Below are 25,961 nucleotides of genomic sequence, written 5' to 3' on the forward strand. Positions count from 1 at the left end.
CCCTTTCGTCCAAAATCTATTTACGCTCTTATGATACTGTAGCAACTGAACCTAGCAGTGCCATGCACAATTACATCTTAAAATATGCATGCATTCACACACTATCAAATGGCGAAACTTGCACAATGAGAGGAAAAGCATGCAATGTCAGAATTCAGACTTTTTTGTGATGGATTTTATTTTATTTTAAAACAATTGTTTCCTATATTCTCTACCGACTTGGGGTAGCTCTGCGTGTTGGGCCGCTGAGCTAACAAACGCTGCCTTCCGGAGGCATCCCCCAGCAAGCTTGAAAATTGTTTACTGCGGTTTCTTTGGAAACCCCCGGCACTAAAAGCCATACGATAAATAAGTAATATTCAAAATTCTCCTCTGCATGCTTAAATGAGGAAGTTTGGGAAAGTGTAAGTTGAATAATTCCGGATCTCTTGCATTTTCGCTACGAAAATTTGTCCTAGCTTCTGTGTCGAAAAGAGATCTCTATATTCCAAAAGCACAATTGGTAATAATCACGGCGTCCCAAAAAATTAGCGCTCACCCGCTCCTGATCGTAAGTGATCAACTGTCATATAAAAGCCTTTCGCACGATTTTCGCAACACACAACTGATGCAAAACTATCTGCATCCTATACAGTCTGTGATGTCATACATAAGCAACAGCAAGAAAAATGAGCAAAGACATCACTGACATAGATATGCGGCCATCCACTGCTCCCCTCCTCCCCAAATGCCTCACGAGCCACTACAGTAGCGAACAATGGACAAAAAGTTCTAGGTTAATTTAGTTTGAGACACTTTATTTTTAAGTAACATTTCTCTGTATTTATGTAGGTATGTATGTATGTATAAACGCCTGATGATGAACAGAACATGTTCGAAACGCTTTGTATTATGTTTGATTAAATATTAAAAAATAAAAGTGATAGGTAGCAGAAATTACAAATAAATAAATACCTCACACAGTCACGCTTCACAAACGCAGCCACTATGGCCGAAAATAAATAAATAAATATGGCAGTTACATTCAAATACGTCACTGTACACTAAGTTGACAGAAGTAATGGGGTATATACCGATATGCACAAATACAGATGGCGGCAATATCGCGTACACAAGGTGTAAAAGCACAATGCATTGGTGGAGCTGTCATTTGTACTCAGGTGATTCACATGGAAAGGTTTCCGGCGTGATTATGGGCGCACGACAGGAATTAACAGACATTGATAGCGGAATGGTACTTCGAGTTAGACGCATGGGACATTACCTTTCGGAAATCGTTGTCGATAGTGTGTCGAGAGTACCACTCAGGCATTACATTTCACCACGACGAACCAGTGACCGACAGCCTTCACTTAACGACCGAGAGCAGCGGACGTTGTGTAGTGTTGTCAGTATTGTGTGTGTATGTGGTTGGGGATCCTATGGGCGCCCAACGGCGAGATTATCAGCACCCTTGTCAGTGTTAACAGAGAAGCAACCACGCGTGAAAAAACCGCAGAAATCAATGTGGTACGTACGCCGAACGTATCCGTTAGGAAAGTGCGATGGGGTCTGGCGATAATGGGCTACGGTAACAGACGACCGACGCAGGTGCCTCTGCTAACAATACATCGCCTGCAACGTCTCCTGGGCTCGTGACCATCGGCTGGACACTAGACAACTGGGAGACCATAGTGTGGTAGATGGGTCCACGTTTCATTCGGTAAGAGCTGATGGTAGGGATCGAGTGTGATGCACACCCACGTAGCCATGAACCCAAGTTCACGCAAGCTGGTGGTGGCTCCATAATGGTGTGGGCTGTGCTCACATGGAATGGACTGATGGACTGGGCCCTATGGTCCAAGTGAACGATCATTCACTGGAAATGGTTATGTTCGACTACTTCAACACTATCTGCAGCCATTCAAGGATCTCGCGTTCTCAAGCAACGATGGAACTTTTGTGGAGGACAATGCGCCATGTCAGAGCACTCTGGACAGTTGGAGAGAATGGTTTGGTCACCCAGATCGCCCGACATGAATCCCATCGCACATTTATGGACCGTAAACGAGAGTTCAGTTCGTACACAAAATCCTGCACCGGCAATACTTTCGCAATTATGGACGGCTATAGAGGCAGCATGGCTCAATGTTTCTGCAGGAGACTTCCAAAGTTTTTTTGGGTCCGAGCCACGTCGGGCTGGTGCACTATCCGGGTTAAGGGGGTCTGACACGGTACTAGGAGATATCTCATGACTTTTGTCACTTCAGCGTATAAACAGAGACTCCATGCAAATCAAAAACCATTTAGGAAGCTGGCCTGAGGGGAAGAGTGACTGAATTGACAACACAACTCTTTGAATTCACTGATGATGAATAGATTCTGCAGTGAGGCTCGAAGCTACTACTCTCACAAAGAAGAAAGAATCGGTAACGGAGAGTGAAAATCAGGTCCACTCGTTCTAGCCGTAACAGGTTCGCAACATGAAGTAATGAAAATTTAACGATGACGTGCAAGTACGCCATAAATTATTAATGGAATAGAAGTACAGATTTTCACTGCATATGCACAATCCATTTACTTTAAACCATCCAACAAACAACTCAGCGACACGCCATTTCAACAAAACGCCACTAACACATCAAAACAAACTGTATTTGAAAACAAGACCCAGTGTACTCTATGATCGGGTAGCGCTTCAATTGGCCCGTACGAACAGAAGAGCCCAGAGCATGCTTTCTTCAAACCTCAGAGACTAAACAAAGACACTAGTGTTCTAAGCCGACACTAGGTGCAGAGTCATCTTTGCTTTACTCCAGAAATAGTTCGTTTTGGGAAACAAATGAAATACAGTGATAAAATCAAACAATGAAAGTGGCTATTTAACAGGTAACTTTCAAACTTTTGATACTTTTAATCATAGTACATCTACAGACCCGAGAGTATGTCCTGAACTTCTCCGAATTAATTGTGCTCGAACAGTGTGCCTGCGCTGAGTGTTGAGATTATTCAAATTCTACGTAATAAAATGAAACACCTACAACCATCATATTTGTGTTATTTGATTAAATTGCAATCACTTTCTGTGACTCAATACACCATCTTCAGACCTTAATTGGCGCTGAGGGAGTTAAAACCAAGCTTATACACGATCCCATCAGTGGCCAACATCTATGAACTGGCTTCCGTAGAATACTTGAATAGCGATGTTTCTTCGGTCAGCTGGTATTTGATGGTTGCAAACACATCACTGTTACAATATTCTACGGAAACCAGTTGATAGACGGTGATCACTGATGGGATTGTGCAAATGATTGGAATTAACACCCTCAGCGTCAGTTAAGACCTTGAAGATGGTGTATTGAGTCACTGGAACTGGTTGCAATATAACAAAATAACATCAAAATGACCGCTGTAGGTGCTTCATTTTATTACCTAAGCGAACGGCCGAACTGCCGCAGTCCAACTATTGGAAAGATGGAAATACAAAATCTATTCCCATTCTGTCTCGGCCTCGCCTAGTAAGCGGCACGAGCTAATATGTAACATGAGGCTAAAAATATGAAATCAGATTGCTCTCAACGCTAAAGAGCGTTTTGTAGTAGAATATTAGCACGTGAATATTGTCAACCTTAAATTTGTAGTTAAGGCTGTGATACGTTTAAGCAAGAGCAGTTTACTAGATACCACAGGAAGTGTTGTATTTCAGCTCCTTACTTCCAGGAGGAGGCAATAACAAATATACAAGAAATTCTCTTACACTGACACGGATGTGAGCTACTTTGATTAATCTGGTCTCAGAGTAAGAATACAGTTGAAGGTCGAAAAAGAGTTAAGACAAAATATGAAAACTCTCTCTGAAGCTCAATGAGACAGGTTTCTTCGAGTCCAGTTAGTTTAGACAAGTTTCTTCGAGTTCAGTTACACTACTGGCCATTAAAATTGCTACATCACGAAGATGACGTGCTACAGAAGCGAAATTTAACCGACAGGAAGAAGATGCTGTGATATGCAAATGATTAGCTTCTCAGAGCATTCACACAAGGTTGGCGCCGGTGGTGACACCTACAAAGTGCTGACATGAGGAAAGTTTCCAGCCGATTTCTCATACACAAACAGCAGTTGACCGGCGTTGCCTGGTGAAACGTTGTTGTGATGCCTCGTGTAAGGAGGAGAAATGCGTACCATCACGTTTCCGACTTTGATAAAGTTCGGATTGTAGCCCACCGCGATTGCGGTTTATCGTATCGCGACATTGTTACTCGCGTTGGTCGAGATCCAATGACTGTTAGAATATGGAATCGGTGGGTTCAGGAGGGTAATACGGAACACCGTGCTGGATCCCAACGGCCTCGTATCAGTAGCAATCGAGATAACAGGCATCTTATCCGCATGGCTCTAACGGATCGTGCAGCCACGTTTCGATCCCTGGGTCAACAGATGGAGACGTTTGCAAGACAACAACCATCTGCACCAGCAGTTCAACGACGTTTGCAGCAGCATGGACTATCAGCTCGGAGACCATTGCTGCGGTTACCCTTGACGCTGCATCACAGTCAGAAGCGCCTGCGATGGTGTACTCAACGACGAACCTGGGTACACCAATGGCAGAAAGTCATTTTTTCGGATGAATCCAGGTTCTGTTTACAGCATCATCATGGTCGCATCCGTGTTTGGCGACATCGCGGTAAACGCACATTGAAGCGTGTATTCGTCATCGCGTGATGGTATGGGGTGCCATTGGTTACACGTCTCGGTCACCTCTTGTTCGCATTGACGGCACTTTGAACAGTGGACGTTACATTTCAGATGTGTTACGACCCGTGGCTCTGCCCTTCATTCGATCCCTGCGAAACCCTACATTTCAGCCGGCCGTGGTGGCCGAGCGGTTATAGGCGCTTCAGCCCGGAACCGCGCTGCTGCTACGGTCGCAGGTTCGAATCCTGCCTCGGGCATGGATGTGTGTGATGTCCTTAGGTTAGTTAGGTTTAAGTAGTTCTAAGTTCTAGGGGACTGATGACCTAAGATGTTAAGTCCCATAGTGCTCAGAGCCATTTCGAACCCTACATTTCAGCAGGATAATGCACGACCGCATGTTGCAGGTCCTGTACGGGCATTTCTGGATACAGAAAATTTTTGACTGCTGCCCTGGCCAACACATTCTCCTGATCTCTCACCAATTGAAAACGTCTGGTGAATGGTGGCCGAGTAACTGGCTCGTCACAATAGTGCCAGTCACTACTCTTCATGAACTGTGGTATCGTGTTGAAGCTGCATGGGCAGCTGTACCTGTACACGCCATCCAAGCTCTGTTTGACTCAATGCTCAGGCGTATCAAGGCCGTTATTACGGCCAGAGGTGGTTGTTCTGGGTAATGATTTCTCAGGATCTATGCACCCAAATTGCGTAAAAATGTAATCACATGTCAGTTCTAGTATAATATATTTGTCCAATGGATACCCTTTTATCATGTGCATTTCTTCTTGGTGTAGCAATTTTAACGGCCAGTAGTGTAGTTTAGACAAGTTTATTTCTGTGAGAATGTCACATAATACTTCTGAATTCTATCGATAAAGACTTCACTCAGTTTACTTTTTGTGTTACGGTGAATGTCCGCTCCCTTATCGAACGCCTGAGCTACCGCCCCACTAGACCAACAAGCCCGGCAAAGAAAGTCGCTTATATTTCGCTTTGGACATAATACGTTGGTCAGAAAGATAGTATAAGGTAACACCCTCTAGGACCCCATCAACCAACTACACTCACGTGGAATTGCGCTCTGCCAAAACTACTGTTCGGTAGCTTTGTTACAGTACATAAACGACGTAGTAAATGATAGGATTAGCGACAGTATTGGTAGCATTGTTAAGGTAAGAAATATAAATGAATATGTAATAGGGTAACTGGTAGCCGACGACTTCTCTACGGTCTTTTGTTTGTTCAGTTGTTTGTTTTGCACATAATTAGAACCGCGCGTCATTCAGTATTAGTAAAGTTGTGTTTTGTAACCCCCAGAACATAAATTGTATTTTATAAGTAATAGAAATTAGTTGATCGTGTAGCTTCTGCGCGTTTATGTAACCAAAGCAATTGCTTTTGATGTAAGTACAGTGTACATGCACAAACATAAAAATATACAGTACATATAATTATTATTGTTATTTTGTAATCGATAGAATATTCTTCATCGTGATCGAAGGTACGAATTATCTGTCATTATTGATAGATGCAAAAGTTGTTTATGAATAGTAGAAATATGTTTTCATGTAAGTTCGGCGAATATTGAAGCGATGTTTCGTACATTTTTGTCTTGTGGTTTTTTGTTGTTGTTGTTTTACCTTTTTGTCGAAGAAACTGCGTTTTCTAGGGCCATATGATAAATCCGTATTTTTTTAATTTTTACTACTACATCCCTCTAATTCCATACTACAAATCAACAATTTTCGAATCAAACCTGAATCAAACGTTGACACGTTGAATTTTGCTATAAACGCTGTTTATTTTTAAGTAATAGACGAAGGCTAACTATGAAAAAAAAAAACGTTCCGTAGGATACGCGGCCCTTTATATATCCTCACTCACTTCCTAGATGGTTTACCGCTTTTGGTTTTTAAGGGAATCTATTAAGACACTGGTCGGATACTTAAAGAAAGCAATCGTTACGAGGTAACGCCCCACAAGTGTGCAACACACTTAACGTGCAGGTAACGGGGTATGACAGTAACTCAACAAATCTACTAGCTTACTTATGACAGTCTACGGTAGCCTACGGTATTTTTACAACTATTATAACAATGAAACTGTAGATTTCCAACTAGCTTTCCATGGGTGTACTTAGAGAAACGAACACGCTATCGAGAGCTGTGGTGCATGATACGACTTCGTCACGCTTCGTTACACGCCGTCATCTTTCACAGACATTGTCCTCGTATGATGTAACGTTTGCTGTGACCCACCTCGTGGTAAACCCTCCGACACGACGCTGACGGATTCCAAGTACGAGCGCTGCAAGTTGCTGGCCAGGCGGACAACTGGACAATACATGTCCGAGGGCGTCAGCTGACTGATAAGGTTCGCTAGTCGGAACACTGCCGCAACATGCCAATGATAACACACGCTGGACACGACTCCCTCAAGGACGCGCCGCGCTATCTCGAAAACAACGACGTCACAGCTTCTGTCACTTTTTTCAGCTAAACAACATGACGTCTGATCTGGAAATTGCATCATCTTCAGAAGCTGCCAATTTGGAATATTTTCATGTGTCAGTGTTACAAATTTGTAGGGATGGTATGAAAGTGGACGAGGAATGATTATGCAATATTGAGTGGCACGGTTGCATCAACGCAGTAGAAAGGCTTGAAGTCGAAACATAATCTCAATAGCAAAGTCCACAGGTAGTACGATAATATCTCCCTGGAGCAGAGGTGCATTTACCGCTTGCTTCTGACTGCAATCGGACCGCGCGGGGTAGCCGCGCGGTCATGGGCGTCTTGTCATAGTCCGGACGTCTCCCCCCGTCGGAGGTTCGAGTCCTCCTTCACACATGGGTGTATGTGTTGTCCTTAGAGTAAGTTAGTTTGAGATTAAGTAGTGCGTAAGCTTAGGGACCGATGACCTCAGCAATTTGATCCCATAAGACCTTACCACAAATTTCCAAATGACTGCAATCGAAATTATTTGCAAGCCACTGATGGAAAAGACTTCACCTAAGTTCGCAATATTCTCACTTCTATGCTACACATATGTTTCTAATTCAGCTGATCGTTGGGTGCCAGTTGCAACTGTACGATGTGTGTATTACAGCGGGTCAAAGGGACTGTTGCACTGAAACTTACTTATTTATTAAAGTAAGGCTTGCGTTGGTACACGTACAGTGTAACGAAAACTTAAGGATAGGTTTTGTTGAGTTATCGTAGCTCCTTGGTTTAGAGATTTGACTCGTGCTCAGAAAAAAAAAAAAAAAAAAAAGTTACACATATTTTCATCCGAATATCCCGATTGAGATTTTTCACATTTCCCCTAAGTGCTTTAGGCTAACTGGCACAGTCTTTTAAAGAACGGAAGTCAGTTTCATGCTCCACCATTATCCAGTAACTGGGTATGCTCCGTTCGTAATGATTTGGAAGAGATGATAAACGATAAGGCTAGACTGTGTTTTAAAGAGGAGGAGGCCATCACCTTTCATTACTACCTCCGTATCAACAGCCTCTGCAACAGATAACGACATCATTGAAAACAATGCGCTAGGCCACACCACAAGTTTTCATTCTTCAGTTTATTTACACTAATTAGACAAAACATTATGCCCATTTGCTTAAGTACTTATTTGTCTACATCTACATCCATACTCCGCAAGCCACCTGACGGTGTGTGGCGGAGGGTACCCTGAGTACCTCTATCGGTTCTCACTTCTATTCCAGTCTCGTATTGTTCGTGGCAAGAAGGATTGTCGGTATGCCTCTGTGTGGGCTCTAATCTCTCTGATTTTATCCTCATGGTCTCTTCGCGAGATATACGTAGGAGGGAGCAATATACTGCTGGACTCTTCGGTGAAGGTATGTTCTCGAAACTTTAACAAAAGCCCGTACCGAGCTACTGAGCGTCTCTCCTGCAGAGTCTTCCACTGGAGTTTATCTATCATCTCCGTATCGCTTTCATGATTACTAAATGATCCTCTAACGAAGCGCGCTGCTCTCCGTTGGATCTTCTCTATTTCTATCAACCCTATCTGGTACGGATCCCACACCGCTGAGCAGTATTCAAGCAGTGGGCGAACAAGCGTACTGTAACCTACTTCCTTTGTTTTCGGATTGCATTTCCTTAGGATTCTTCCAATGAATCTCAGTCTGGCATCTGCTTTACCGACGATCAACTTTATATGATCATTCCATTTTAAATCACTCCTAATGCGTACTCCCAGATAATTTATGGAATTAACTGCTTCCAGTTGCTGACCTGCTATTTTGTAGCTAAATGATAACGGATCTATCTTTCTATGTATTCGCAGCACATTAAACTTGTCTACATTGAGATTCAATTACCATTCCCTGCACCATGCGTCAATTCGCTGCAGATCCTCCTGCATTTCAGTACAATTTTCCATTGTTACAACCTCTCGATACACCACAGCATCATCTGCAAAAAGCCTCAGTGAACTTCCGATGTCATCCACCAGGTCATTTATGTATATTGTGAACAGCAACGGTCCCATGACACTCCCCTGTGGCACACCTGAAATCACTTTTACTTCGGAAGACTTCTCTCCATTGAGAATGACATGCTGCGTTCTGTTATATAGGAACTCCTCAATCCAATCACACAATTGGTCTGATAGTCCATATGCTCTTACTTCGTTCATTAAACGACTGTGGGGAACTGTATCGAACGCCTTGCGGAAGTCAAGAAACACGGCATCTACCTGTGAACCCGTGTCTATGGCCCTCTGAGTCTCGTGGACGAATAGCGCGAGCTGGGTTTCACACGACCGTCTTTTTCGAAACCCATGCTGATTCCTACAGAGTAGATTTCTAGTCTCCAGGGAAGTCATTATGCTCGAACATAATACGTGTTCCAAAATTCTACAACTGATCGACGTTAGAGATATAGGTCTATAGTTCTGCACATCTGTTCGACGTCCCTTCTTGAAAACGGGGATGACCTGTGCCCTTTTCCAATCCTTTGGAACGCTACGCTCTTCTAGAGACCTACCGCACACCGCTGCGAGAAGGGTAGGCAAGTTCCTTCGCGTACTCTGCGTAAAATACACTCCTGGAAATGGAAAAAAGAACACATTGACACCGGTGTGTCAGACCCACCATACTTGCTACGGACACTGCGAGAGGGCTGTACAAGCAATGATCACACGCACGGCACAGCGGACACACCAGGAACCGCGGTGTTGGCCGTCGAATGGCGCTAGCTGCGCAGCATTTGTGCACCGCCGCCGTCAGTGTCAGCCAGTTTGCCGTGGCATACGGAGCTCCATCGCAGTCTTTAACACTGGTAGCATGCCGCGACAGCGTGGACGTGAACCGTATGTGCAGTTGACGGACTTTGAGCGAGGGCGTATAGTGGGCATGCGGGAGGCCGGGTGGACGTACCGCCGAATTGCTCAACACGTGGGGCGTGAGGTCTCCACAGTACATCGATGTTGTCGCCAGTGGTCGGCGGAAGGTGCACGTGCCCGTCGACCTGGGACCGGACCGCAGCGACGCACGGATGCACGCCAAGACCGTAGGATCCTACGCAGTGCCGTAGGGGACCGCACCGCCACTTCCCAGCAAGTTAGGGACACTGTTGCTCCTGGGGTATCGGCGAGGACCATTCGCAACCGTCTCCATGAAGCTGGGCTACGGTCCCGCACACCTTTAGGCCGTCTTCCGCTCACGCCCCAACATCGTGCAGCCCGCCTCCAGTGGTGTCGCGACAGGCGTGAATGGAGGGACGAATGGAGACGTGTCGTCTTCAGCGATGAGAGTCGCTTCTGCCTTGGTGCCAATGATGGTCGTATGCGTGTTTGGCGCCGTGCAGGTGAGCGCCACAATCAGGACTGCATACGACCAAGGCACACAGGGCCAACACCCGGCATCATGGTGTGGGGAGCGATCTCCTACACTGGCCGTACACCACTGGTGATCGTCGAGGGGACACTGAATAGTGCACGGTACATCCAAACCGTCATCGAACCCATCGTTCTACCATTCCTAGACTGGCAAGGGAACTTGCTGTTCCAACAGGACAATGCACGTCCGCATGTATCCCGTGCCACCCAACGTGCTCTAGAAGGTGTAAGTCAACTACCCTGGCCAGCAAGATCTCCGGATCTGTCCCCCATTGAGCATGTTTGGGACTGGATGAAGCGTCGTCTCACGCGGTCTGCACGTCCAGCACTAACGCTGGTCCAACTGAGGCGCCAGGTGGAAATGGCATGGCAAGCCGTTCCACAGGACTACATCCAGCATCTCTACGATCGTCTCCATGGGAGAATAGAAGCCTGCATTGCTGCGAAAGGTTGATATACACTGTACTAGTGCCGACATTGTGCATGATCTGTTGCCTGTGTCTATGTGCCTGTGGTTCTGTCAGTGTGATCATGTGATGTATCTGACCCCAGGAACGTGTCAATAAAGTTTCCCCTTCCTGGGCCAATGAATTCACGGTGTTCTTATTTCAATTTCCAGGAGTGTAGAACTGGTATCCCATCAGGTCCAGCGGCCTTTCCTCTTTTGAGCGATTTTAATTGTTTCTCTATCCCTCTGTCGTCTATTTCGATATCTACCATTTTGTCATCTGTGCGACAATCTAGAGAAGGAACTACAGTGCAGTCTTCCTCTGTGAAACAGCTTTGGAAAAAGACATTTAGTATTTCGGCCTTTAGTCTGTCATCCTCTGTTTCAGTACCATTTTGGTCACAGTGTCTGGACATTTTGTTTTGATCTACCTACCGCTTTGACATAAGACCAGAATTTCTTAGGATTTTCTGCCAAGTCAGTACATAGAACTTTACTTTCGAATTCATTGAACGCCTCTCGCATAGCCCTCCTCACACTACATTTCGCTTCACGTAATTTTTGTTTGTCTGCAAGGCTTTGGCTATGTTTATGTTTGCTGTGAAGTTCCCTTTGCTTCCGCAGCAGTTTTCTAACTCGGTTGTTGTACCACGGTGGCTCTTTTCCATCTCTTACGATCTTGCTTGGCACATACTCATCTAACGCATATTGTACGATGGTTTTGAACTTTGTCCACTGATCCTCAACACTATCTGTACTTGAGACAAAACTTTTGTGTTGAGCCGTCAGGTACTCTGTAATCTGCTTTTTGTCACTTTTGCTAAACAGAAAAATCTTCCTACCTTTTTTAATATTTCTATTTACGGCTGAAATCATCGATGCCGTAACCGCTTTATGATCGCTGATTCCCTGTTCTGCGTTAACTGTTTCAAATAGTTCGGGTCTGTTTGTCACTAGAAGGTCTAATACTATCGCCACGAGTCGGTTCTCTGTTTAACTGCTCAAGGTAGTTTTCAGATAAAGTACTTAAAAAAATTTCACTGGATTCGTTGTCCCTGCCACCCGTTATGAACGTTTGAGTCTCCCAGTCTATATCCGGCAAATTAAAATCTCCACCCAGAACTATAACATGGTGGGGAAATCTACTCGAAATATTTTCCAAATTATCCTTCAGGTGCTCAGCCACAACAGCTGCTGAGCCAGGGGGCCTATAAAGACATCCAATTACCACGTCTGAGCCTGCTTTAACCGTGACCTTTACCCAAATCATTTCACATTTCGGATCTCCGTCAATTTCCTTCGATACTATTGCACTTCTTATCGCTATAAACACGCCTCCCCCTTCACTGTCCAGCCTGTCTCTGCGGTATACATTCCAATCTGAGTTTAGGATTTCATTACTGTTTACGTCTGGTTTCAGCCAACTTTCTGTCCCTAGTACTATATGGGCGTTGTGACCGTTCATTAATGAGAGCAGTTCTGGGACCTTTCTATAGACGCTCCTGCAGTTTACTATTAGCACATTAATATTGTTATGCCCTGTTGCATTTTGCCCACTCCTACCTTGCCGCGTCTCAGGAGGCGTCTTCTCGAGCCTAGGGAGGGATTTCTCTAACCTAAAAAACCCCCATGTGCACTCCACACGTACTCCGCTACCCTTGTAGCCGCTTCCGGCGTGTAGTGCACGCCTGACCTATTCAGGGGGACCCTACATTTCTCCACCCGATAGCCGAGGTCGAGAAATTTGCACCCCAGATCTCCGCAGAGTCTTCTGAGCCTCTGGTTTAAGCCTTCCACTCGGCTCCAAACCAGAGGACCGCGATCGGTTCTGGGACGAGCTGCGGACCACGAGCTGCGGACGTTGGGTCAACATTGTAATGTATAAGCAACCAATACCGCAGCAACATGCAGCTGCAGCGGCTTTATCTTATTGTTACTAGGAATGAATTTAGTGAAAAAGGAGTTTGCTTGGGTCCCGTTAACTACTAAATAACTTGTAAGAAGGGATTTCGTAGATTAAGTCTATTTATAAACTTCAGAATAAGATAACCCATAACCAACAACAGACAATGCCTGAGTGCTGGATTAACAAATTATTTCAGTTTCAAGGTTGCATTAATATTTAATAACCACAGCTGTCATACATTAATTAGGTGTGGAGAATAATTATTATTATTTGGAGGATAAAGAGGCTTCTTTAACTGACTAGCAAAACATGGGATTATTGAAACTCGGACTAACAATCACGAGCCTAACCCTGCAATTGTTTCTGCGCTATGCTTGCGAATTTTACCTTGAATTCCATCTTCAAGCGTGATAAGGCATCTAGATATCTCCTGGCTATATAAATGAAATCAGCCCTCGAGTGTGGTAAGATTGCCATCACCGATGTGAGGGCAGCATGACACGTCTCCGAGCTCTCGGCCGACACCACTAGTTTCACTCTCACAGACTGACGTCGTCTCACAACAATGCTTCGGATCGCACTCCCATGTTTCACCCTCAGATTGTCATTATCGATATAATAAAGCAAAGAATAGCGTTAAGTCGACTAAATTGTTTTCAGTGTAACGGGAAGATCTGAAACAGTCCTTACAACATGTGAACACGTAGGGACGGCCTGATGCATAGCTTTGAAACACTTGTGCATGTACCAGCATTGTGCTCTTTCGCCAGAGATGCCACAGACCACTATCTATCCTAGCCTACCACTGTGGCCGAGCGGTTCTAGGCGCTTCAATCCGGAACCGCGCGACTGCTACGGTCGCAGGTTCGAATCCTGCCTCGGGCAAGGATGTATGTGATGTCCTTAGGTTAGTTAGGTTTAAGTAGTTCTAAGTTCTAGGGGACTGATGACCACAGATGTTAAGTCCCATAGTGCTCAGAGCCATTTGAACCATTTGAACCATCCCACGTCGCGGTGGGCAGTGGGTATAATGTTTTGGCTTATCAGTGTAAGTTTATTGATTTGCACTTTCCATGGATCATGTCTGCGCCAACTCGCTGTGAACTGGATCGTGTCAATAGGTTTACAAATAACACATATTCTATTTGTAAAAACATGGCTACATACTGATAATTTAGGAAACTAAGTTTCTTGTTGTTTTCTTATATTCATCTATGACAAAATTTGATGTATGTAACGTAACCACGTACACAATAAATTATTCAGACACCCTTGTGTAATGTGGAAATTAGAGGCGTGGATTATTGTACTGTCAGTAAACAACCAAAAAAAAAGCACAGTGGGTCGGTCAAGAATTTCAAATGTGCACTAGCCACTGGATGCTACCTGAGTAAAAAATACATTAGGGACATTTCAAACTTTCTAAAGCTGTCCAATTAACTGTTTATTTTGTGACAATGAAGTGGAAACCCGAAGGAACAGTCACAGTTAAAGCAAGGCGAGGCAGATTGCGCACTGATGACAGACAGAGACCATCGAACATTTTGGCGGGTTGTTGTATAAATCAGCGAAGGAATCACTCCTGGGTTCCAAAGTGCTTTGACAGTCCAGCTAGCACACTGAGTGTGGGGGGTCGGTTAATAACAAAGAGTTAAGAAGAAATGCTCTGGCAGCTCCTCATAAAACCCAAATATCTGTAGTGAATGCTTTAGGGGATTAAACGAACAACTTTACTGGACAGTGGATGACTGGAAACGAATAATTTGAAGTGATGAATCGCACTATACTCCATGTCAACCGATGGATCGGTTTGGGATTTGTGAATGCCTGAAGAAAGATACGTGTCATAATGTGTACTGACGGAAGAGGTGGTGTCACGATATGGTGTGTTCTTCTCGTTAGGGTGTGCCGCACAACAAAACGTTAAATGTGGAAGAATATGTTTCAGCATTGTCTACCGTCTACAGTGGAGGAACAGTTCATCCACATCTACATTTATTCTCCGCAAGACACCCACCGGTGCTCTTCAGAGAGAATGGACCGTCATTCCTCCACAGACATTCAGACAACTCATTCAAAATATTCTCAGCAGAGTACAAACTGTCACAAATGTGAAGGGTGGACACACACGATATTAATGTCCACTGATAGGCTTATACTGCCGCTGCTGCTGATTATGAGTTTGAGGGGGCTAGGGATTTTCTCTGCCTCGTGATGACTGGGTGTTGTGTGATGTCCTTAGGTTAGTTACGTTTAAGTAGTTCTAAGTTCTAGGGGACTGATGACCATAGATGTTAAGTCCCATAGTGCTCAGAGCCATTTTTTTATGAGTTTGAGGAGGCTAAATATCTAAAGGACGGCTGATGCATTGCCTCGCCCCCCCCCCCCCTGATCCTCTCAAGATGGAATCATTGTCTTCCTCTAGAGTAAATTCTATGTGAATGTGTGAGAAAGTTTTTTAACCGTTTGCGTAGCGTTTATCTGAGACGTGACATGGGTAAAAGCTAGTTGTTCACCTGGTGAGATGTGGGAATCCGACTAAAAACTACATACAGACTATCCGTCGACCAGGCTTCATCGTCAACCTGCTGGGCCGATTGTAAATGGGGCCAGCGTGCCTCCCCTTCCCAGAAACGCTCGTTTTAGGCAAACAGCTATCCTGGTAGCTTTGCACTAATAGGTGTCTAGATACATCTGATCAGATAGTGTACATACTATCTATTTAGACATTAATGCATGCAGTAGAAGGATTTGTCTAGTAGAAATTATTTTATTTCTTTCTAAGATTTCCATTATTTACTACCACCTCCAGTACACGGTAGGTGATATGATATTTTCATGGCTGCACATTTGCTCCTTTCCGAACGAGAGTAAATTTAAGTTACGCCTAGTGGAGGCTATTTTGCTCGTAGTATTATATTTGTGAAAGCTACTAACATGTTCAAATTATGGTTGATTTTTCACAATTAACTTCTTAAGCGGGAATGTGTATTATGCGGTTATTGTTACTATGTCAATTTTTTTTAAACGGTTACCTACCTGAAGTTCGAGTGTGGGCACTACATAATTTACTTACAGTGCATTTCTGTGCAATTAATCTTCGGTGTCTGGGTAGAATTGTCACAGAGGATTATTCTATGACATCAGTGAGTATAACTACGAAAGTAATCTAATTTTGCAGCGCTTTCATCAGCAAAATCAGTAATTGCATAAACAGGCTTGACAATGGTAGCTGATTTGTAAATACTTTGACTATTGCAGCACTAATCATGCTACAAGCGAAATGCTTTTCATTATCTACCTTGACAGTGACGTCTGCAAAGAAACAATAACAACTTTAATATTTTAGATTACAGCTTTTACTACTTAGAGCAATACTAGAGATATGCATCACCAATTACACCAGAGGACAACTGGGGTATTCCGTTTACTGAGTAACACGGGTTAGCTGGCTTCCGACATTCAAGAATAACGAGGATTACCTGGAATCCTAAGAAAACGCTGTCACCTCTCGGATGCCTGTCCTAGCTGTTCTTTGCGCCCACAAGGACTGTGAAATAAAAGAAAACGAGAATGACTGATTACTTTCCGGCTACCTTGAGGAACGAACAAAGGCAAAGGCGTGCAGCTGCTCTTTAGGCCTGATGCGTGATTAGGCGGAACTCTATTTCAACCGTCGACGCCTACGGTTGTTTCTCCGAGCTATAAAAGGAAGAGTAAGGTTCAACTAAGTTCTCCGCTAGTGCGTGCATGGGGGCTTAATAAAAATATTAATGCAAATAATTTTAATTTTTTTTTTTTTTTTTTTTTTTAGTAGCTGTCTGTCCGATTACGAAGTCTCGTAACGGTTGGCCCTGACTGTTATTGTTACGCAATCTGACTGCTTAGAACAATAACAAAGAATGAAATGGAAATTTTCATTAACACAGTTAATTAATTAAGCCCCCAGCAACTATAAAACCAACGCAACAACAAGCACAAGAGTAACTGTTCTGTGTGTGGGAGTGTGACTCAACGTACGCATCTGGCACGGTTCTTCTTCAACAACACAACAATTTTTAAATAACATTATACTGAATTAATTAAAGAAAATACAAATACCATAATTACTCAAGAGAACCACAATTACACTCTAATCCAAGAACCCAAGCCAGATGCTTTGTTCAAAAAATGGTTCAAATGGCTCTGAGCACTATGGGACTCAACTGCTGAGGTCATTAGTCCCCTAGAACTTAGAACTAGTTAAACCTAAGGACATCACAAACATCCATGCCCGAGGCAGGATTCGAACCTGCGACCGTAGCGGTCTTGCGGTTCCAGACTGCAGCGCCTTTAACCGCACGGCCACTTCGGCCGGCCAGATGCTTTGTTGACTGAACCTGTAATGACACATTATTTAAAACATGGAAATAATGAAAAATAAATCAAGTTTCGTTACCTTCATATATTGACCAAAATCACTCTCATAATTACAATATATCTCCACACCGCCTCGCTATTACCACATCTGAACAAGAACCTTTCAGTATCACATCTCAGCAAGCACTCCCTACTAGCACATCTGAACACCAACTGACTACCACGAGCCCTCGCCAAGCAGTGACCACTACCACATCTCAACACTCACTGTGCCAGTGGAGGCGGCGGAACAAAGCTCTCTAGCGATCTCTGGCGCTGTGGCTCAGTGTAGCCACCTTTCATATGCCCTTCCTCCACGGCTAGAATTTGATGGTATTTTTGCCAGCATTGGTGGTGAAAATACCACCAAATTCGTCAAAAAAATACAGACAAAAATAAAAGATAATATTAATACGTAAATACCATATAACTAGATAAAATTTTGGCTTTGCACTGACCTTTCAATAACCTATTATATAGAATACAGTAAGCAATACAAATTCTTTCATGCATGTGACTTTACATAATAGTTTACACAAGTATTATGTGGTTAAACAGTTCAATCAATAGCGTCAGCAATGACGAATATGTGCAGGTAAGAGTCTCATAACTTTCCACAAACAGTAATACACAAAAAAATCAGTTTATACAAATATTCACATAAACGCTATCCATAGCCCCTGAATAAGCAGTTGACAGTTCCAGCAATAGCACCCAGCAATGGTCAACAGGTGCAAAAACCAATAAGTAACATTTTTTCAATAGAAGCAGTCCATCAGTGGCACCCACAATGTTGATCAGGTGCACACAGCAACAGGTGACTTCATTTCAGTAGAAGCAGTCCATCAGTGGCACCCAGAAATGTTGAGTAGGTACAGACATCAACAGGTAACACCATTTCAGTAGAAGCAGTCCATTAGTGGCACCAGCAATGTTGATCAGGTGCACACAGCAACAGGTGACTTCATTTCAGTAGAAGCAATCCATCAGTGGCACCCAGCAATGTTGAGCAGGTGCAGACATCAACAGGTGACATCTTTTCAGTAGAAGCAGTCCATTAGTGGCACCCAGCAATGTTGATCAGGTGCACACAGCAACAGGTGACTTCATTTCAGTAGAAGCAGTCCATCAGTGGCACCCAGAAATGTTGAGTAGGTACAGGCACCAACAAGTAACACCATTTCAGTAGAAGCAGTCCATTAGTGGCACCAGCAATGTTGATCAGGTGCACACAGCAACAGGTGACTCCATTTCAGTAGAAGCAATCCATCAGTGGCACCCAGCAATGTTGAGTAGGTGCAGACATCAACAGGTGACATCATTTCGGTAGAAGCAGTCCATCAGTGGCACCCGCAATGTTGAGTAGGTGCAGACACCAACAAGTAACACCATTTCAGTAGAAGCAGTCCATGAGTGGCACCAGCAAAGCTGAGCAGGTACACACAGCAACAATTCACATTTCTCAGCAGAAGCAGTTCCATAAAATACACTGTCACTGATCACACTGTTCTTCAGAGTTTATAAGCAGAAATTAAACATGTCCTAGTGGCACCAATATTGTAGAAAAGGTACAAGTAACAGTCCATAATTTTTTTACAATCACTGATCACACAGTTGATCAGCAGAAATTAAACATGTCCTTGTGGCACCAATCATGTAGAAAAAGTGCAAGTAACAGTCCATACTATTCACCATAACTACTGAGACAGTTCAGTCATGAACAATAGTTTGAATGCACATACAATTTCTTTAACAAAATATAATCAATGCTCTTACACTAAACATACAAATCATAATAAACACACAAATGATATCAGTTAATTGTCACATTAACTATTACAGTACACAATAACAGTTAACCTATAATATTTATGGGTGTCAGTGCAAGCCACTACCAACAAATAAAATAATATTTAGGAGATAGGTGGGTAGGATTAGGAAAGGAAAACACACAAAACACATCCACTCATCTTTCATCCTCATTAAGTGCTACTGTGTAATTGAATAGTGTTAACTGTGTAAATGTAACTCTGTCCAAGATTTGATGTTCATCATGTGTACCAAGTAGTAGTGGCAGCAATGTATAACAGTCAATAATAGTTAGTCAACGTCATAGTCATCATGTCAAGACCAATGTTTGCCAAGCCAGATCAAATTGTACTGTTGCTGAACAACTGTCAGTGAGCCAAGATATGCAAATACTTCCTCTCTTCAAAAAAAAAAGTGTATACTGCTTATTGATTTAACAAAGTGTGTGTGTAGGCAATCTTCTTTCTACTTGGGTGTTCTAGTCTGCCATCTTCATCCTCCTTGTTCCATATGGACCAACAAAAAGAATATGCTCCTCACTTACTTTACCTCTTATCCACCAAAACTCCAATCATCATCACTTAATCTTCCTCACTTACTTTACCTCTTATCCACCAAAACTCCAATAATCATCAACTTCACCCAATCTCAATACCTCAATAATACGTCGATAACATATAAACCTCAGCACCAATATCATTTCGCTTCCATAACAACTCTTTCCTCTAGTCAGTCTCCTCGAACAAGTACAGACAAAATCCTAGTGCAACTTCAATTCAGCATCCCATACAATCCGAAGACACAGTGTCCACACACAACCTCTGTGTAATCCATCTGACCCAAATTTTCTAGTCATTATAAATTATAAGATACATTTTGGTTCCTTGTCCATCATTAAATAAAAGAAATGCATACATGACCTCTAACAGACTTAGTTCGAATAACTCTCAGTAATTAAGTACGATTACGGAGTGTGAATGATCATAATATTTCACAGTGTGTACACCACTTCAAGAATCATAGCAGAAGCAAACATGTGGAGTATTTTTTGTGTCAAGTGTCACTTCCTATTTCAATTGCTCACGAAAAATGCAGTGTAATGACTGTCAATAGTCTATACCTAGTTTCGGTATGTCATGTCGTTAGCTTCCTTCCTATTAGCATAAATTTATACAGCTTCCATAAAACCTCAGCTCATGTGACTTCTATGACTTTCTTGTACTAATGTCGTTCGTCGAATTATAGCAGTTCATTTTCTTATCTTAAAACTATAAGGCACTGAGCGTAAGCAAAACATGCAATAGCGAGTAAATATACCAGTAGAGAACAGAATGTCAACAAGTGGATGCAGCACAATCCCTACAATGAGGCTCTGCCAAGTGAACAATCTATAATTAATACCACAGTGTAACCTAAACTCTATATTTGTACACAGTATATCAGCATTTCTATATACTAGATTGAAGAGTAGTTATGACAACAAAACAGAAATGTGTAAATATGCAATCCATACGCACAGCAGCAAACATGCCTTACACAATAAACAGGTCATTAGAATCACATCGACATAAGCAAATAAATGTTCATATGTAATCTTAATAAGTAAACATGAAGGCGCAAGCAGATAAATCACAAAGTATAACTTACATATCTAACCACATCAGCACAATTAATCAGGTGACAATTATAATTTAAATTAATAAGCACAGCAGGCACATAATAAAAAAATATGACATCAGTGAAAAAGCATAGCAGCCAAGCGATGCCTAATATACACAAATAACAACCCTGTTCATTAGTCAATCACTGTCAAAATCAGTTAATGTGCGCAAGCACGTCGCTTCACAAGTAAATTCATAGAACATGAAATTAGCACAAAGTATGAGTCACGTAATCGCGAGCAGCAAATTACGTCTAAAGTACGTACCTAAGTGGAATTCTGTTACCTGAAAAATAAGCTCAATTAACCGTTACCTTTTTTTTATTTATTACTTTCTTCTTCGAAATGACATTCTTCCTGAAAATTTTCTCCAAAGCAAGTCGTCTTAACGTCGGACACGCACCGAATTTACCTGAAGGTCTTAAATATTTTATACAACCGTATCCTGAAAAATACTGAACGTTAATAACATAATTTATGAAGTCATCATAGCTTTATACAGAATTTATTCGGAGAAATTAGACTGTGTATTTGTTTACGTCTGTCAGTGCATTCGCACTGAGTGCTCGATCAGCTGTAGGCGCGTGACGTAGGAAGTGATTGTTTGCGGTCAACGACTGCCTTGTGCGGCGCGCAGACTGACTGTTGCTTTGAGTATGTGCCGCCGCCAAAACACAGCGCGGTATCCTTGTACTCTCTCCATGTTTACGTGAACTGTTGGTTTCTCACAAGTAGGTCATTCCACAAAAATTTTTACGTTTGATATATGATGTATTCCTTTAGAGCGTCGTGATTTAAGAGTTTCTACTTCAACAGTGTTATCATGAATAATTTTGCGAACTCTATATGGACCGTTATAAAGCAGAAAAAATTTGCGACACAAGCCTTTTCCTTTATGAGACAAACGGTGGGACTTAATTAACACCTTCTGGCCAACTGACAAGATTTTTAAACGACCAGGACGTTTCGCTGATTTCTCTCTTCTAGCAGCCGCCGATGCAATATTTTGTAGAGCCAGGTTGACAACTTCAGAATGCCGCAGTTTCCGTGAAGGCGGAAAAGGAACGATTTCAGAAATGCGATTTGTCGGTGCTTTATTCTTTAATATCAGTGTAGGCGGTAAAGAAGTTGAATCATTAGGAAGTTCATTCAGAATGTTTTGAAAAAGATGAAGATACTGATCCCACGTTCTGTGATTCTGATGACAATAAAGACGACACAATTTATTGATTTCCTTCATCCATCTCTCTGAAGGATTAGATTGAGGGTGAAAAAGTGAAATGAAAATTGGTTTAATTTTACGACGCCGTAGAGTACGAAGCCAAATTTTAGAGCGAAACTGTGATCCATTATCTGATATAACCTTATCAACATGACCAACTTCCTTAAGAAAATGTTTGATGAAACCATTAGATACTGAACGAGCTGTTGCTTTGCGTAAAGGTGTAAAACACACATATTTTGATGTTAATTCCACTGCTACGAAAATATACGCAAAACCATTAGTAGAACGAACCACTGGACCGAACAAATCGACTGCAGCCATCTCCTTTAATTTCGCTGGAATGATAGGAAACAACGGTGCTCTGTGAGAAACTGTTGGCGGCTTAGCCTTTTGACATAATTTGCATTTGGCAAGAACAGATCGAATACGTTTTTCCATATTACTGAAGTAGCAATTTTCTCGTAATTTATGAAAGCATTTTCTGGGACCAAAGTGCGCATAACTGAAATGTGTGTACCAAATCAATTTATTGACCCACTCATCAGGAATACAAACTAACCAAACAGAGTTGTCGACCGATTTTCGTTTGAAAAGAATATCATTGCGAACTAAATAATACTGTCTGATCGCTACGCTTTCCTTTCTCCTCCACTTCTCCTTAATGTCCTTCCAGATTGGATCCTTATTTTGCTCCTTAGCGATGTCCTGGAGCGAAGACGAAATAAAGTTCTCAAACGCAACACCTTGAATGTACATCAAACAATAATGGTTTTCTTTGCCGTCCTCTTCAGCACTTTGTTTCAAACCCATAGGTGCACGTGATAAAGCATCAGCAACAATATTTGAAGATCCCTGTATGTAAACAATACGAAAATCAAATTCCTGTAGGTACAACGCCCATCGTGACAATCTGCCGTGAGTTAATTTTGTTGACATAAGAAATTCCAGAGCTCGATGATCGGTGTAAACCTTAGTATGTCTGCCAAACAAAAATGTGCGAAATTTTGTGAAAGCCCAAACAACAGCCAAAGCTTCAAGTTCCGTAATCGAATAATTCTTTTCGGATTTAGAGAGAACACGACTTCCAAATGCAATAGTCTTCTGTACTACAACGCCGTTTTCTTCTATCTCTTGAAATAAATGTGCACCTAGGCCTTTGTATGATGAGTCCGTCGCCAAACAAAAATCTTTAGATAAATCCGGATGTGAAAGAAGTGGAGCAGCAACTAAAGCATCACGAAGTTGTTCAAATTCTGATTGAGCTTCCTCATCCCAACACCAATTAGATTTCTTTCCAGATAGTTCACATAAACGAGGTGTGGCCAAATTGTCCAATCTAACAAAGCGTCTAAGAAAATTACAGACACCAAGGAAACTACGAACATCACGTTTTGTGGTAGGAACAGCATAATTACGAATAGCGTCTAATTTTTCTGGATCAGGAAGAATACCTTCTGTAGAAATAATGTGACCGAGAAATTTCACCTGAGAACGACCAAATTCAGATTTTTCTAAGTTCACTGTCATGCCAACTCGTGCAAAAATACGTAATAATGAATCCAAAATTTTGTTATGCTCACTCCAAGAACGTTTAGCAATAAGAATATCGTCAACATATGAAGTAATATTGTCACGAAGATAAGCAGGTAAAATTTCATTTAAGCTACGAATGAATGCTGCTGAAGATACAGTAAGTCCAAATGGTAATTTCCGAAACTGGTAACAGTTACCAAAGGCTAAAAAAGCAGTATATTTTCTACAATCAGGGTGGAGTTCTATTTGCCAAAAACTTGCGCGCATATCAATCGTGGATAAAACTTTAATTCCATGGAAATGTTGAAGAAGTTCATCTAAATTTTGTGGACGGTCAGTTTCAGGAATAATAATATTATTTATCTGTCTGGAATCCAGAACCAAACGAATTGACCCATCCTTTTTAAGAACAACGTGTAATGGGCTGGTATAAGGACTGACTGCTGGCTCAACAATGCCCTGATCCAACATGTATTGAAGTTCATTCTTAACCTTGTCTCTGTAAGCCAAAGGAATAGCGTACGTTTTTCCGCGAAATGGTGTGTGTTCTTTTACTTTAAATAAATATTGTAAGCCTTGTATAGTTCCTGTGTGATGACTAAACACTGTAGCATGTGAAGTCAAAATATGGTGCAGCTCTTCTCTTGCAACGTCATCTGGCACTTCAGCTTTCTTAATCTTTTCATTAATTAATTCTTCGCTATTAATTACATCATCCATCGCGTCCCTGTATATTGTCATTGTCATGAATAAACACACTGTCGTCATAATGCTCAACAAAAGCATCAGAAGTAAGAAACCTTAAACATTTTGTATCTGATTCAGATCTTGCTAAACACTCGAAAAATTTCAAACATTTCAGCATTCCGGCAACAGTCAAATTCACACTTCCTTCTTTAAAGTTCAAAATTGCCTTATGTGCGTTAAGAAACTCCATACCTAAAATAATCTGTGTACTGAGTAATGGAACAATAATAAAATTAGCAGAAAATTCGTATCCTTGACAAATGAAATTTAGGTTGGTCTGTTGTTTAACTTCCACACCTTTTCCAGAAATCGCTCCTCGAATTGTAGTTTTAGAAATAGGTAACACGGGACAGGCAATAGTTCTTTCACATATACGAAAAACTGATTCACTAATGACGTTCAATGGGCTCCCAGAATCTAAAACTGCAGTGAACTTATTCTTACCCACACATACTTCAATAACAGGATGTAAAAATGCGTCTACATTAGTTTCCTTTTCGTCTAACAAAATGTCTCTCATGTCTTCCAGTCGTACGTAGTGTAAAGTCGAAGTGTCATTACTTTCTGAACCGTCTATATTGCTGCCAGAAGCCGAAGCTGCTAGTCATTGTCGATTGTTTGCGTCACGTCTTTGATTATTCGCGTCATTTCGCGGATCAATTTCTACTAATTGCACTTGTCTCTCTGAAGTTCTGTCACGTGGAGGATGCCAATTAGGTCCTTCCTGTCTGTTAGATGCAAATTCTTGGTTGTGTCTGTTATTAAAATTTCTGTTTTCCTGTCTGTCTGCATAACTACTTCTTGTGTAATTTCGACTGTCACTTCTGAAATTATTGTTGTATCTACTACCCTGGTTATTTCTGTAGTAAGAATTTCTGTTACTGTATGAATAATTTCTATCTTGATGATACCGATTACTGTTTCCGTATGGTTGATCATTCCGGTAGGAATTACCGTTATTATAATTGTCTGTGTAATTTCTGTTAGAACGTCTGTTATTGTCATAAGGCTGGTATCTATTGTCCTGTCTGTTACGTCTGTCATTCTCAAAGTTACCCAAATAACGTCCGTTCCGATCACTATCCCTTTTCTCTGAAAATGTATTGTAATTACTGCTACTGAAAAAATTACAAGAAGTCCCGTCGTCGTTGTCATACTCAAGTTCTTGTAGCAAAGTCTTAAAAGTCTCAATGTCGTCTTTACATCTTCCGGCTAAAGCAATTTGTCTTATGGATTGTGGCAGCTTAGTTAAACAAATGCGAATTAATTCAGTCGGACTGTAAGGGTTGGAAAGGAACTGATTCTTTCGAATCATGTCTTCAAAATATTCTGCTGGCGTGCGGAATTCAGACTGTTTGAAATTACGCTGCATAATAAGACTGTGTTTGACTCTGTCTTGCGTGTTTTCGGACCAATATGCCGATAGAAATGCATGATAAAAATCATTCAGATTATTACAATCTCTAATGAGTGCACGCATCCGCGTCGCCGGTTCGTTTTCTAAATATCCACACATAAATTCCAGTTTGTGACTTAGTGGCCAATTTGGTGGGAGTGCATACATAAATTGATCTAACCATGCACATGGATGTATGTCATTTTTAGAATTGCGGAAGATCTTAAATTTCCGAACAGTCAAAAAGTGTTTATAGTCAAAGTTTTCGCCTCGTGGCGACAAAGACCTACCGCGTC

General features: G+C 42.0%; 1 protein-coding gene across 3 annotated transcripts in view; it reads right to left on the bottom strand.

The window, feature by feature from the left end:
• Positions 1-25,961, bottom strand: part of LOC126259363 (uncharacterized transporter slc-17.2-like) — a 531,434-nt gene that overhangs the window by 186,461 nt on the left and 319,012 nt on the right. Inside the window, exon 1 of one of the 3 annotated variants that reach the window (XM_049956100.1) lies at positions 6,936-7,034. The exons of the other annotated variants lie outside the window; for them this stretch is intronic. The gene's annotated coding sequence lies outside the window, so the exon portion shown is untranslated. Of the gene's footprint in view, positions 1-6,935; positions 7,035-25,961 lie in introns of those variants that run through there. 3 annotated transcript variants of the gene reach the window in all.

This window comes from Schistocerca nitens, chromosome 5, assembly GCF_023898315.1.
Source record: "Schistocerca nitens isolate TAMUIC-IGC-003100 chromosome 5, iqSchNite1.1, whole genome shotgun sequence".
NCBI classification, from domain to species: Eukaryota; Metazoa; Arthropoda; class Insecta; order Orthoptera; family Acrididae; genus Schistocerca; species Schistocerca nitens.